Below are 14,625 nucleotides of genomic sequence, written 5' to 3' on the forward strand. Positions count from 1 at the left end.
TAAAAAGAAGCGATATGATCTTATGTTAAACATACACAGACAAATGATGATAGTATGCAGTTTCCTAGGAAATCCATCCCAACAAGTGTTATTTAAATTGTTAATTTCAAACAGAAAAGTGACATAGTGTAGCTTTAGTTATCTTTCATTGCAAAAACTGTATGAAAGTCTCCAATGCAGAGCGGCACAAAAGCATTTTATGCGCATTCTGGGTGCTTTACAGATGATGGTGTGCTTTTCTGCAAAACCTCTTTCTTGAGTCACAGGTGAACCTTCACACCATAATGAAAAGTTTAGAGCACAAAGAGAAGAGATATTGTGTGTGTGCAACACAGAGTATATTGCATCTTTTCAACAGTTTACTGAGCCTTTTCATCAGGGTTTTAAATTCTAGCTACTGTGCTTGTGAATGATGAGTTTCATTCAGTCCGCTTCTGCAGTGCTCTCATCTAACAGACACCTGATATCGAGTACCATACCATTCAGAATCACCAGTAAATGCCAGCAAAATGCAGTCATTTAAAAGAAAAGCACAGACCTTTATGTTCAATAGTTGCATACTGTTTTTGAATGAATTGCAGTGACTCTCATTTGATAAAAACATTAAGTTTAAACTCGAACTTAACAAAGGCTAGTTTTATACAGGACTTTTAATTAGACAATTTTATGGTGCTGAGATATGGCTGGGCTTCACATGGGTCATCACTTGTTCACTTCTGTGCTTTTTGACATTCCCCATACAAAGCGTCATGGGTTACATTTGGAGCCTGTGTTGCACAGGATGGGGTCTTGAAGGGCTTTTCTGGATTCCATTTGAACTTTTCTGAATTCCATGCATGTCTAATTAATTGAAATGATGAAACATATTAAATTAAACGACAGTTTATTTAAAATTGAACATAAATCACGTTTTTAGGGCCCTACAATTTTTTTTGTTTTATTTTTCCCAGATACAGTGGTTTCTGTTTAAAATTGTCTGGATTCACTTTTAATGGTTTAATTGAATTTTAATAACCAAGAAGCAGTTCTAATCGATTGAATTCATAAAACACAATCATTTATTAGGATTTTTGATTCTGTATAATGATAGCTAGTTTTTATCAAATGAAATGGTGAAATGTTTGTGAAGTCAACTATCAGCATCTCTGGAGATGAATTTCTTGTGGAGTGTCTTCATATAGTGAGACAGCATATACCATGCATCATTTTTTTTGCTGAAATATGGATGAAGTGTTTTGCTATTTGGTTTTCAGTGTGTTATAGTATATATTGTTTTGGTTGGCTGCTAAGCATCACTAGGAGGTTCTAGCTGGTTACCAGGATGTTCCGGACAATTACTAGGTGTTGTTAGGGTTTAGAGCTGCACAATTCATCAAATTTCTAATCGCAATTACAATTATTGATGCCACAATTTACGTAATCGTTCAAAGCGGCAATCAATCATTCAAAGTCCACTTATGTTATTCTGCACGCTTAAGATATGTTTTTTTCTTATCTTATGTTTTTCCATTGTTTTAGTTTTAGTATAACATTATAATACCATTCATACTTTTACTTTTTTTATAATTTAAAGAAGAAACCAATCCGATGTATATTTGACATTTGAGGCTTAAAGGGGTCATATGATGCGATTTCAAGTTTTCCTTTCTCTTTGGAGTGTTACAAGCTCTTGGTGCATAAAGAAGATCTGTAAAGTTGCAAAGACTAAAGTCTCAAATCCAAAGAGATATTCTTTATAAAAGTTAAGTCAACCACACCTACCTAAAATGGCTCATTCTAACACGCCCCCACATATCTACATCACTATGTGGAAATATTCAGAGTCTAGCCCGGGGTCCTCACATGTGGTTGCCGCAAACCCGCTGGCCGCTCCTTCGTCGAATCCGCCGGCCACGCCGTTCTCAAGCCCGCGGTCCGCCGCTCACTCTAGGCCGCCGGCCTCCACCCTCCGCTCACTCAAGCCGGCCTCCGCTCACTCTAGCCCGCCGTGTGTTTTGTTGTGAAAGCGAAACTACTTTGTTTGGCCTTCCAAAAGAGGACACGACTAGAAATCAGTGGTTAAGTTGTATTTACAACACTGTTCCAGAACAGTTCAACCCAAATATTCAGATGTGTCCAGCGCATTTTATGGAGGACTGTTTCCTGATCCTGGTAGAGTAGACTACAATGCCGGCTGTTCTGACTCACAGACTGTAAGTACGTTTTTTTATATTTAAAGAATTTGCCACTGACGATTGAAACGCGAGTTTTGAGCAGTGTAGAGTAGCACTTGTTGTTTTTCATTTCTCCGATCACAAATGCAGACATGGATTTATGTTTACGTGGTGCGATGCAACGCGTAAAAAGGCAGTATAAGTCATTATAATCGGTAATTATGTCCCCACTGGATGCAACAAATGCCTAGTTTATAATGGGTATTAAAGTTTTTGTCTCGCTGCTCCGGCCAGACAGGGCATTACAATATGGTAAGGGACGTAACATTTCCGTCACACGCTTGAGGTATTCGGCCAATCAAAACGCACTGGATAGCTGGCCAATCAGAGCACATCTCGCTTTTCAGACCGATGAGCTTTGTAAAAATCGATGCGTTTCAGAAAGGCGGGGCATAGAGGAGAAACAATAATGTACAGTATGTGGAAAATAATTTTTTTTTTAACCTTAAACCACATAAACACATTTCATTACACCAAATACACAAAATAATGTTCTTTTTAGCAACATCATATGACCCCTTTAAGCTTCAAAAAGTACATTAAGACATTGTAAAAGTAATCTCTATGAATCGAGTGGTTTAATTAAAGTCTTCTGAAGAGACACAATCACTTTATATGTTGAGATAATTTAATTTAGGCATTTATTCACATAAATATTGATCATTACGCGTACACAAAGCATTTCAAATATGGTAAACAAAAGCTCAAATGTACTTGTTTGATGTGAGAGAACCAATGAAGTTTGTTCTCATGTCACACAAGCACATTCTGTTCATCATATAATGAAATCTTGTCTATTCAGAAGACTTTTGTTAAACCTCTCGATTCATATGGATTACTTTTCCAATAACTTTTTGATGCATCAAAGTTTTGGTTGCGTAGACTTTTAGTGGAGGGACAGAAGTCTCTGGGATCTCATTAAAACTCTTCATTTGTGTTTTGAAGATGAACAAAAGTCTTAAAGGGGTCATATGATGCGATTTCAAGTTTTCCTTTCTCTTTGGAGTGTTACAAGCTGATTGTGGATAGATAAGATCCCTGAAGTTGCAAAGACTAAAGTCTCAAAACCAAAGAGATATTCTTTATCAAAGTTAAGACTCCCTAAAACGGCTCGTTCTAACACGCCCCCACATATCTACCTCACTATGTGGAAATATTTGCATAATGCCGCCCAAATGTGCACGCAAAGAAAGAAGGCGTGGTTTCAGTAACCGCAGTTAGTGTTGAAGCAGCCATGTCAGGGAGAAGCTGTGTGTTTCTAGGCGAAAGCAAAAGCACTTTATTTGGCCTTCCGGAAGTAGATGCATTTAGGAATCTTTAAGATTACTTACAACAGAACAGCAATGCATTTTATGGATGATTGTTTACCTAGTGAACCTAGGAGAGGAGGTAATTCTGACTTTATGACAATCTGGCGCTTCTGAATCGGATACTGTTTTGTTATTAGTTTAAGTATTTGCTATTGACTGTTAATGTGGAGTTTTGCGCATCGTGTGTGTGTGCGCGCACGCATGTGTGTGTGTGTGTGAGAGAGAGAGCGAGAGTGTCACATCAAAGTGGAGTCAGCTTTCTTAACCGTGGCTTGTGTACTGCAAACACATACCAGCTTCATCACTGTGTCTGTCACGCGACTCTGTTCCCCTTTCGGGCTCTGTCTTTACATTTATTTTGAAAGATGAAGCTCACGATTATGGTAAGGGGCGTTACATTTCCGACGAGTGCTTGTGGTGTTCGGCCAATCACAATGCACTAGGTCAGCTGGCTAATCAGAGCAGACTGCGCTCGTCAGAAGGAGGGACTTTGTAGAAAACGAAGCGTTTGAGAGAGGCATATAGGACCTACAATAATGTACAGTATTTGAAAAATAATGTGTTTTTTGAACATTAAAGCATGTCAACATATTCTGTTACACCAAATACACAAAATAATGATCTTTAAAAAAGCATCATATGACCTCTTTAAGGGTTAGAATAGGAACAACAGAAAGATGGCTTTGTCATTGAAGTCAATGCCAACCCGTTATTGTAATGCAAAAACACATTTGTAGACAAAGGTGAGTGAACCAGCTGCAGTGACACATACTGAACTGAACTGAACTAAATCTATATTGTCCTCTTGAAGAACTGTCACTTTAAGAGCTGATCACAATATTTCCAATATTTCTCACCCATCTTCTTTGGCCACTTAGTCTTGAATTGCTTTCTCAGAAGTATTTTTTTTTTATATGATAATGATTACAAAATTATAATTTTGTAATTTAATATAGACTTAATAAAGCATGTTGAAGTTTTTTTATTTTATTAAAAGTATTGTGCATTTATTTTATATTTAATACATCTTAGGCCGATAGGGATCTTTCCTAGGGCTCCTAAATGGTGAGAAACGGATGCTTACTAATAACAGAGATAACAAATAGTGATGAAGAAAATGAGAGATATTCAGTGATATACTGGTGCAAATCAGTACGTCTACTTTGGGCCTGTGTCTCTGTGGAATGACGGGCTGTAGTCTTGTGTATGTGTGTTTGTTCCCCTTCAGCAGGGGGGAAAGAGAGAAAGCCGTCCAACTCCTTTTGTCTCTTTTGTTGGAGTTGAGATTTAAAAGGGTCAGTGAAAAGCGGGGGAATTGGAGAAAGAAGGAGAGTTGCAGATGGAGGGTAGGGGAGGGGTGAGTGAGTAACTGTTGAATATGTGAATGAGTGCTTGGACATGCTGGAGTTTGTAACGTGTGCATAAGAATTTTTGTAAAAACCTATATAAATTGCATTAAGATATTAATCGACATGCATTTTATTTAACGTGTGATGCGTTCCTTGTTACTTGACAGTTAGCAGATAAATGTAGAAAATGTAGTATGTATAGCTGGGAGACAATGGTTAAAAAAACAATTGTTTTATTAATGTTTTTCTTTTACATTTTAAACTTCTATGCGTTTTGGATTTACTAATATCAGTACATCAGAACAAAAATAAAATCATCTGTAATTTCATACATTTCTAAATTCAGCTACTAACTCCACTTTTAATAGCAGTAATTCAGAAAGATGAACCTAACTCTAAACCAATAGGTAATTTCAATCTTTCCTGTGCTCTGTTTCTCTTCTTTACTCCCACTGATGCAGTCACACAGAACTCCTCAAAACTCTTCCTGGGACACACTCATAAATATTCCTACCCTTGAGATTGTCTCTATCCTGGGAAAAGGAGTTGCCATGGTGAAGAGAACATGAATGTTGGACCAAACCCTCTTGCCATTTAGGACTTTAATAAAGATCTTTCTCCTTTTTTTATTCCCTGGTGCAGTGCTGCTAGTAATAGCATTCTTGATCTGTTAAAAGTGCAAGAATTTTGTTGGCTCTTTGTCATTGCATGTATGAAATGCCTTTTATATATGGAATATATGTAGATCCATACTACAATAGTCCCTTTGATGTTGTGGAGGCAAAGACTATAAAAGATGCATTCTATATTTAATGTTTATTCAGAGTAGAAAGAGTTAATGTACACTGCTTGTGTAAGCAAGCATACGTTCATGGAAATGTGTGAAGAACTCCTAACAGTTAGTGGAGTCCCTTAGCAATCATTTGCCTCTTGTTGGAAAGCTCTGGTGGGTCTCTGGTTGTCCTGGGAACTACCCCTCTTTTCTTTTTTCCCCCGTGCTGAATTAGTGGGAACAAACCCCCACCCACCTCCACACACACATTCACTCTCTCTCTCTCTCTCTCTCTCTCTCTCTCTCTCTTTCTTTCGTAGCTGTTACATAACGATACATTTGTTGTATATAACACAAACCTGCAGACTACACAGGCCTAAATGATGGCCTATATAATTTTTTATGTTTCAAAAGTGGGCCTTGCTTTTGAAGGATTATGAAATGACCATTTCATGTTGCTTTAGACATTCTTTTGTGGACTTGTTTCAGTGTTTGTACAAGATCCTCTTAGATGGCCTTATATTCTCAAATACTTTGGTACATTGTGGAATGCTTGGTTGAGTCTATAATTTTCTCAGGGCCTGTCTGGCCTCAAACCATAATGCTTCCATGCCTGCTGTACTGTTTGGATCTCTTTTAAGCCAAAGGCTATTTTTAGTTTTATAAATAAACAGTTCAACTTTTGTCTCATTTGTTCAGAGCACATTATCTATAGTATTCGAGTATTGTGCCCTGCCACAATACTGGTTAAGGAATGGCATAAACAAAGAAAAGCAAAGCACTTCTCTGCTGCTGCCGAATTGCATAGAAAAAAACTATATTGAGAAATGGATAATCATTATAGAGACCTGTTGGAGTGCATTGTCATAATGTCTGCTTTTTAAAAAACATGATACAAATGGTTATATCAATGCCATCAAATAATATTTTACTTAAAAGGATAGTTCACCTTCAGTTGTTGGTCCCCATTGACTTGCGTAGTGTTTTTTCCCCCATACTATGGAAGTCAATGGGGACCAGCAACTGAAGGTGAACTATCCCTTTAAAGTTGAATTTTTAATAAGGGAAGAATATGCACAATGATTGATGACTAAGCTTTACCAGTTGTCCCACTTTATCTATATTTGGCCATTCCTTTGGATTATGATCTCATTAAATTCTTATGAAGAGATTAGAAAAGATAAGCAGGAATCCTAAAAGAATAGTTCACTTAAAAATGTGAATTCTTTCATTATTCACTCACCCCTTATTCATTCTGAACTTTTATAGGTTTTCATTTGTGAACACAAAAGTTTAACATTTTAAAGTTCTCACTGCTCTTTTTAAACTATTGAAAGCATACAGTAATCAGGGATTGTTAATCTTAGAAAAAACACATCATAAAAGCAGGAGCATAGCCAGGGACAAGGCTTTGGGTGTGCCATGGGTAAACAGGGTGTGCAACAATTGAGCACAATAAAGTTAAATAAAGCTGCATGCAGCAATAATCAGAGTCCAAGCCTGTGTGGACATGGACAACATAACCAACACAAACAATTTAAAAGAATCCTGTGTATGTTGTACATATCGTTTTGGCAGCAAATATCTCCTTTATTGATTATAATCGGAAAGCCTTGAATTTTTTTGTTATGGAGCCCCATGCTTCTGTAATTGAGGTGTGTTAAGTTATGTGAAGTTTTAACTGTGTTTAACACGTAAATTAGGCAATAAGGGAATAGAATCATTCAAAAAGAAATTAAATCAACAAAGAGAGTGGAATCAACTATAAAAATTCAAGTAAAGCTTTCCTAGCTATATGTTTAAGCTTTCTCTGGATATAGTCTAGTGCTTCAAATATGAACCAGCACCCTTTATTCACGCTCATTCCATTGCATTTCTTTCAATAGAACTGTATTTATGGAAATAACAGCAGTACATAATACTTGATCATAAATGCAATGGCTTATTCAGATACAAACAATTAAAAAATGAAAATTCAAATAAGTATGTACAGAAGATGTATTAAGCCAATAAGTGTTTTGTTCAGAGCCCATAATGCTGTTAAAAGTGATGAAAATATTGTGAAAGAGGGGGGCTTAAAAAATTCTTCCTTCTAATTACAGCTTAGTAAGTACTGAAATGTTAAAATATTCTTTATATAGTGATGAGCTATTTTGACACCAAAGACATATATTCATAAATCTCTCTGAATATGTCCCAGTTCTGTTTTTATGGTTCTTCTGAGTGCTGTAAGTGACTCTGACCCAATTATCCAATCCAATTTACAAATGGTTGTATTCTCTCATCTGACCCAATTATCCAATCCAATTTACAAACTGTTGTATTGTCCTGTCACATGTTTATGCATTTGTCCTGAGTGATATAGCAAAGTGCCCCAGCTCCTTTGTCTTTGTCTCCACTCCCATTTTAATGTTTATTCATCACTGTAATGGGTGTTCTTTTGTTGTGTTGTGGGTTGTGCTTGATCCCCTTCCTCTTCCCATCCTCTTCCCTCCCACCTTTCCACAGCTTTCTTTGAACATTTCTTGAGCCTTGAGCCAAATCTGAGGTGTGAACAACTTGACTCAACTTGTCAACACTTGACCCTTTGATAAAACTTTAGTGTCTGTCTCAGACTACACAATTCTCCTTTCCACCATTTATGATTGCTGGATATCCCAAAATGAAGTGAAGTAATCTGTAGTCCTTTACATGGTTACGTACAACAACATGACAAAATAGTTGTCTGTTGTGGTTTATGTTGTTCGGAATGTTCACATAGCACTGGTTCATCAAAATGCAGTTGTAAATCCTGAATATTTAAGATGTTAGTTTGGTTCTAAGCAACAGCGAACACTACAGATTAGGGCTGTCACGGTTAGGAAATTTCCCTTGCGGTTATTATGGGTGGCTCAATAGCGCGATACGCGGTGTCACCACGCTTTTTTTATTTATTTTTTTTACAAAACTTATTTATCCTGATTTTACTGCATACAAAGCTCTATTGTTGCGTTATTATGTAGCATATATTGTTGCTTTTTAACTGACAGAGAGACACGTTTTAAAACATTTGTTTATTGTTAAATGCCAAACCGCAATAAGAACATCCCTTTTCCAATTTAAAAAACAGAAGATACAAAAAAATTCAAAAGTATCAAATGAAAACAAGGTGTTGGCCTAAGTGAAAATACAGAGAATAAACGAAATATTACTTAAGCGTTAACGAATGTGATTTAGACCTGGGTTATCATGTCCTTGTTTCGCGCTAGGAAAACCAACATATTAACCTTTTGTGGTTTCAGGGAGGATCGCACGGGGGTAACAATATTCCCGGCGGCACTGAAAACCCTTTCCGACGGTGTGCTCGTTGCACAAATACACATGCTGAGATAATGAACCGTTAGACTCATATAAGGAGTCATATTGACACTTGACCACATATCAGTTGTGGCAGAAAAGTAGTCGACATTCAAAAGCTCCCTTTTGATCGATGTCTTTACCGTGTTGTACATTTTCGGCACAGCAGTCTCTGAAAAGTAGGTTTTGCCCGGCAACTCGTACTGCTTGTCGAATTTTTGAAGCATCGACTTGAATGCAGGTTTCTCCACCGTATTGAATGGAACCATCTCCTCAACTAGATACTGCGTAACAGCGGCTCTCCTCTCAGGACCTCTGTGTCCTGACGCACCGTTCTTAACACTAGTGATTCAGCTGTGCCCTTCAATCCAAGTTGCTGTGCTGCTAGAGGTAAAAGCATCGTCCTTTCAGAACCATCATCTAGGATGGCATAAGTCTCCATACAGCTACCATTATGGCTCAGCAAAACCTTAACAACTTTCAGTACAACTCTTGGGGAACAGCTTGGGCGACTAAGCAAGAACACACCAGAGTCTGGCTTCTTCTGATTCACCTCATGTAAAATTCCCAGATGTTTACCTTTACATTTAGGACAGCCTTTCTTTAGGTCACACCGAGAGGCCTGATGAGCCCTGCCACATCTCCAACAGCAATGATGCTCTTTAATCCATTTTCTCATATTCTCCAAATCAAGTAGGCTAAAGGCCTGGCATCTACTGAGGTGATGATCGTCACTTCTACAGAATGGACATGGGAACCTCAGCAACTCCTTTATCCTCAAAACTGAAATTTCGAACGGGACTTAAAGAATCACTCCACTGGAACACTACTCACTCCATGAAGAATGGTTGTAGTTGGTTGATACTGCCTTAGTTTCCTCTCCGTCTGAAAATGGTCATTAGGTCTCCGCCGAACAACACCGACTTGTCCTACTATTGCTTGACAGTCTGCTTCCTCCTGCAGCCATGAAGAGAAATTCACCAAGTTATAGGGTTCTCCTGGTCGAGTAGCTCTACTATGCCGGATGTAATTAGCAACTTGTTCAGGGGGGAGTTTACTCAATAGTTTCTGTACATGAGAAGCACAGGCCAACTCTGCTGCTCCTTCACCTTCACCCCAAGACTGTAACATCCCCACCAAGGCACGAATACGAACTGCTAAGCTACTGAAAGCTTGTGAATCACCAGTTTGAACGGTTGGGAGGCTCATAGTCTCAGCAATTTCTTTTAAAACCAATTGATGTGGCTGACCATATTTCTGCTGGAGGGCTGCCCACGCTACACTGAAAGGCAGAGGATGGTTAGAATAAGCCAAAACTAAGTTGCGTGCTGAATCCAATTTTAAATGGTCTAAAAGAATATGGAATTTGTACTGCTCAGTCTCATCTGGGGGTAATAAATTCTCCAGAGCCATCTTTAACATTATAAATTGTTTAGGATCCTCTTTATAGAGATATGGAAATGAAGGTCCTTCAATTCGACAAGATCTTGGAGAATAACGTACCTGGGCTTTTGGCTCATATCCTGTTTGAGAACTTGAAACAGGCTGTTGAACTAAAGACTGAGAAACACAAGGTATAGGATTATTCTGTTGCATCTGGTTACTTTGTTGTTGCACAATAGGTCTCACAAAAAGAGGTGAAGGTAAACTAGGCATAATTAATGGTAATGAAGACTGAACATCTTGATTTGCCTACTGGATACAATCAGCCATATTTCCACTTTGAGCTGTCATGGGTACAGATGATTGAGTAACTTTTTACGTTGGAACTAGAGTTCAATCAACTGTGGTTCCTGTACCGGCTGGTGGAACTCGCTGTTCTGGCTACTAGCCTGAATGGTCTTGTTGACCCATATAGCCCTGGGTCTGCAGTTTTTCTGCGTATAGATGGCCTCAGTGGCAATGAACATGCACTGTTTCCCATTCAGTTTTCAGTGTAGGCATGTGACTGTCAAATTTTCATATCACAATAATTTCTGAACCTTTTATCTTGGTATACAGTATTATCACATTTATTGAATTACGTTACAAAAACACAATGATGTTCTGTTTATTATAGGTGCACTGCATTTTTGTGTCTGCCCCTTTAAATGCTCGAGCTCTTTAAAACAGACTGGATTCTGATTGCATGTCAATGTTTTTATCGCTCATCAGTTGTGATTCCAAAAATGTTGTTCCTCTGTGGCATTTTAGCTGTGGTGTGGACTGTGCTATTCATTTAGAATGATCTTTAAAACTATATCTTTATAGTTATAGGTATCATCCTGGGTGTGAATGGGCTTTAACTGTCAGTCAGTGTTTTAAAATTCAAATAAGTGTTAACATTTCACTTATGAACAGTCAAACTATTTGATTATTTGTAAAACTTACAAATAAAAATCTGGCATAGTCCTTTTCGAACAGATTATAGTTTAAAAGAACACAACTAAAGAACAATAATAAATAATCAGAACATTTTATGACTGGTATATTTTAGTCGAATACAAAAATGTGAGCATGCTTACTTTGGTTTGAGCTTTGAACAGTGAGGTGAAAGGATGTGTCTCTGCCACTAAATGCTCTCACTGAAGGATTACTTGTTGCAGAGAATATTTTGAGCCACAGCAGCAAGATTGAGGTAGTTCTTAAGCATGCAACCACTGCAATGAATCTGTTTTTGATTTTATTGTTGGCACAGAAAGGTACACTTTTACCTTTGCTGCCTTCACCCTCACCTTCCCCCTTGCCTTGTGGAGGTGATTTTATTGAGGATGATAGCCAAGCCTTTTCGTTGTTTTCTCAGAGGTGGGATGGACATTTGTTCTGTATGGGCAACTCCCTCATTCAGTGGTCTCTGTCAGTGTTGACTCTGGCCTCGAGGTCAAAAACACATTTATCCAAACATAGGAAAAAAGTGTTTTTTTTTTTGTTTGTTTTTTTTAAACCTGTAAATGTTGCATACTAATTTATGTATTAGTATGTAATACATAAATTAGGTAATGGGTAGTAGTATATACTTTATAAACAATGAGACCAGGCTGCACTGTTGAATACCTTTTTCATGTTGGTAGGGTTCTCAGTTGAAACACTACTACTAATGGATTATTTGGTTGCATGTAAACATAGCCACTGACAAGACACTATTTAATGATGGCGCACTGCAATTTGTTTTTAATATGATGATATTGTTTCTAGGCAATTTGATATAAGCTTCCAATCTTTGGGGTAAAAGATGGTGATCTGATGTATAGATGACCACTGCCTCTACTGCTGGTCCAGTGGTTTCTGCATTCCCTGGTCCAAACACTTGCCAATTTCACTTTTAGTCTCATTTGTCTAAAAGTACATGAGTTCATTTTGTATTCTTTATACATTTTAGGTTATTTCTATCTAACCCCTCTGTGATGGAACTTTGTAAAGTATAACTAGTCTGATCTGTAATCAGTTTCTGGAATTCTGTTTTTGCTGGTGTCTGAATGGGCATCATGTCTTTATTAATATAATATGCTACACCTGATTGAATTCTTTGTCCCGATTAGGTCCATATGCAGCCTAATGCTGTAATGCCTCTTTGACTGCTGATTGAATTTTGGGTTTAGCTGGAAGATGAACCAGCACTGCTAGATGCATGTACAATTTAGTCATAAAATTATCATTCAGTTTAGGATGAATTTAATGCAGATTTTTGTGATGGAAGACACGTAATGATGATGATTAAGCTTAAGATTACTTTATCTACTCACTCCTGCGGTAGGGTGAAGTGGTGGGTTTTTGAGCAATGCAGTTACTCTGGCCTGTTTTAATGTGGTGGGAAAGTTGTTAGTAGTAAGAGATGTTAATCATATAATTGAGAGTGAGTAAAGGCATTTGTGACCTCATCATAATACTCATAAGTCCCAGTGGAGAGACTAGATCATTTTCTTTCAAACCTGTATATTATTCTTTCTGTGAAACACAAAAGGGAAGTCTTGAATAATGTTCCTGCTCTCTTTTCTGTGCAGTGACAGGACATAGTGACCATGTCTGAAAAGCTCTAAGAAGCATCGTAAAATCAGTCCATAAAAACTGTGCACTACATTCCAAGTCTTCTAAAGCCTCACATTTGTTTTATTTATTTCTTCGTATAACAACATCATTAGCCAGGAGTTCGGTGTTTAAGGTTCAAAGGTTGGTCTGGCCTTTGTCTGTGTTAATATTGAGCTATTCAAGGATCACTCTGTGTGTGTGTGTGTGTGTGTGTGTGTGTGTGTGTACCTACTTAACCACATTTTGGGGACAAATTTGTACCAAAAAATGAGCTAAAGCTGACAAAACCTCCCTTTGAGGATGTCCTTGTTTGTAAAATAATAATAATAATGTATGATAAAATAATAATCCATTAATAATTTTTTTTAAAGTATTTATTGATTGATTGTAAAAATGACAAACGTTTTCTTTTACGGTTAGGTTACAGTATTTATAACTGGCTGTAAATAAAAAAAATAAAACAATAGAAATATATGGAATGACCCCATTTGGATAGCTAAATAAATGTGTGTGTGTGTGTGTGTGTGTGAAGTCTCTTCCACTTTTTTCAGATTTTCCCATCTGTGAGATAAAAAAAAAAAAAAAGTACATAGACAATCCTTACATAGCTCGGATTAATGCATTCCTGATATCGACCGTAGGTCAGTTTTATGTTTTATTTTATTTTTACGACTGAAATTTTTACCAGTTTCTTGATGTCAGCCTTATTCAGAGGACATTATATTATTTAAGCTATTTACAATTTTGAGCTTTTATTTAAGCTACAGGAACTCTGTCATAACAGGTTATATGTCAACTCTCTGCTCATGGCCTCCGTTAAATTAATATCATAGCCTTGTAGTTTTTTTTGTTTACAAAAATAATGTAGGCTTAATAAACATTATCATGCTTAAACAAGATATTATTTATTTTAAGATACATTTGTATTTATTAGACCAGTTTATATTGTTAACATTTAATAAATTGAACCGTCTGAATCTGCTGTCACCAATACCACAGTCTTTTAATGAAGTCTTAAAGTAGATAGTTTTAGGATATTGGACAGTGGGACATCAATGTTAAATTGAGGTTTTGGTTTAAGGACTTGAGCGTGTAATGTATGTCACCCTAGAGGTGTGTCGGGCAAGTGTGTGCATGTTTTTGGCCAGAGGATCAAATAATGTGAGTTGCTCTTAGTATTAGATGACTGGGCTGTTCTCTTTCTCATGTGTTGTTCTTTTTCTCCTTAGAGTGAACTTAAAATCAATATGGATTTTGTTTTACTTTTCTAATACATTTTAGTACCTCTTATACAAGAGTTAGTTTCAGTCCTCAAAAAAAGTTTGCAGTGTTTTTTTTTCTCTTGTTGAATTTCTTGTTTCAGTCTGGAATATATCGCATTAGTAAGTAAAATGTATGCGAACCCCATTTCATGTTGACCTTTAAGGAATGCTTATCTGACAGGAAGAGATATAACTATTATACTTGTCCTATCTCTTTGTAGTGCCTAGCAGATATTTCCTAAAGATTTAAGACCGAATACTCCGGTTTAGTTTGATAAAAAAATTCCTAGCTTAGCCATTACTGTGCTGAAAGTAGCCTCATGGACTGTTCATTCACGTCAATTCAATTGCACAATGAATTGAATCTTCGAAGACTTT

This window comes from Sinocyclocheilus grahami, unplaced genomic scaffold, assembly GCF_001515645.1.
Source record: "Sinocyclocheilus grahami isolate Dianchi unplaced genomic scaffold, SAMN03320097.WGS_v1.1 scaffold846.1, whole genome shotgun sequence".
NCBI classification, from domain to species: Eukaryota; Metazoa; Chordata; class Actinopteri; order Cypriniformes; family Cyprinidae; genus Sinocyclocheilus; species Sinocyclocheilus grahami.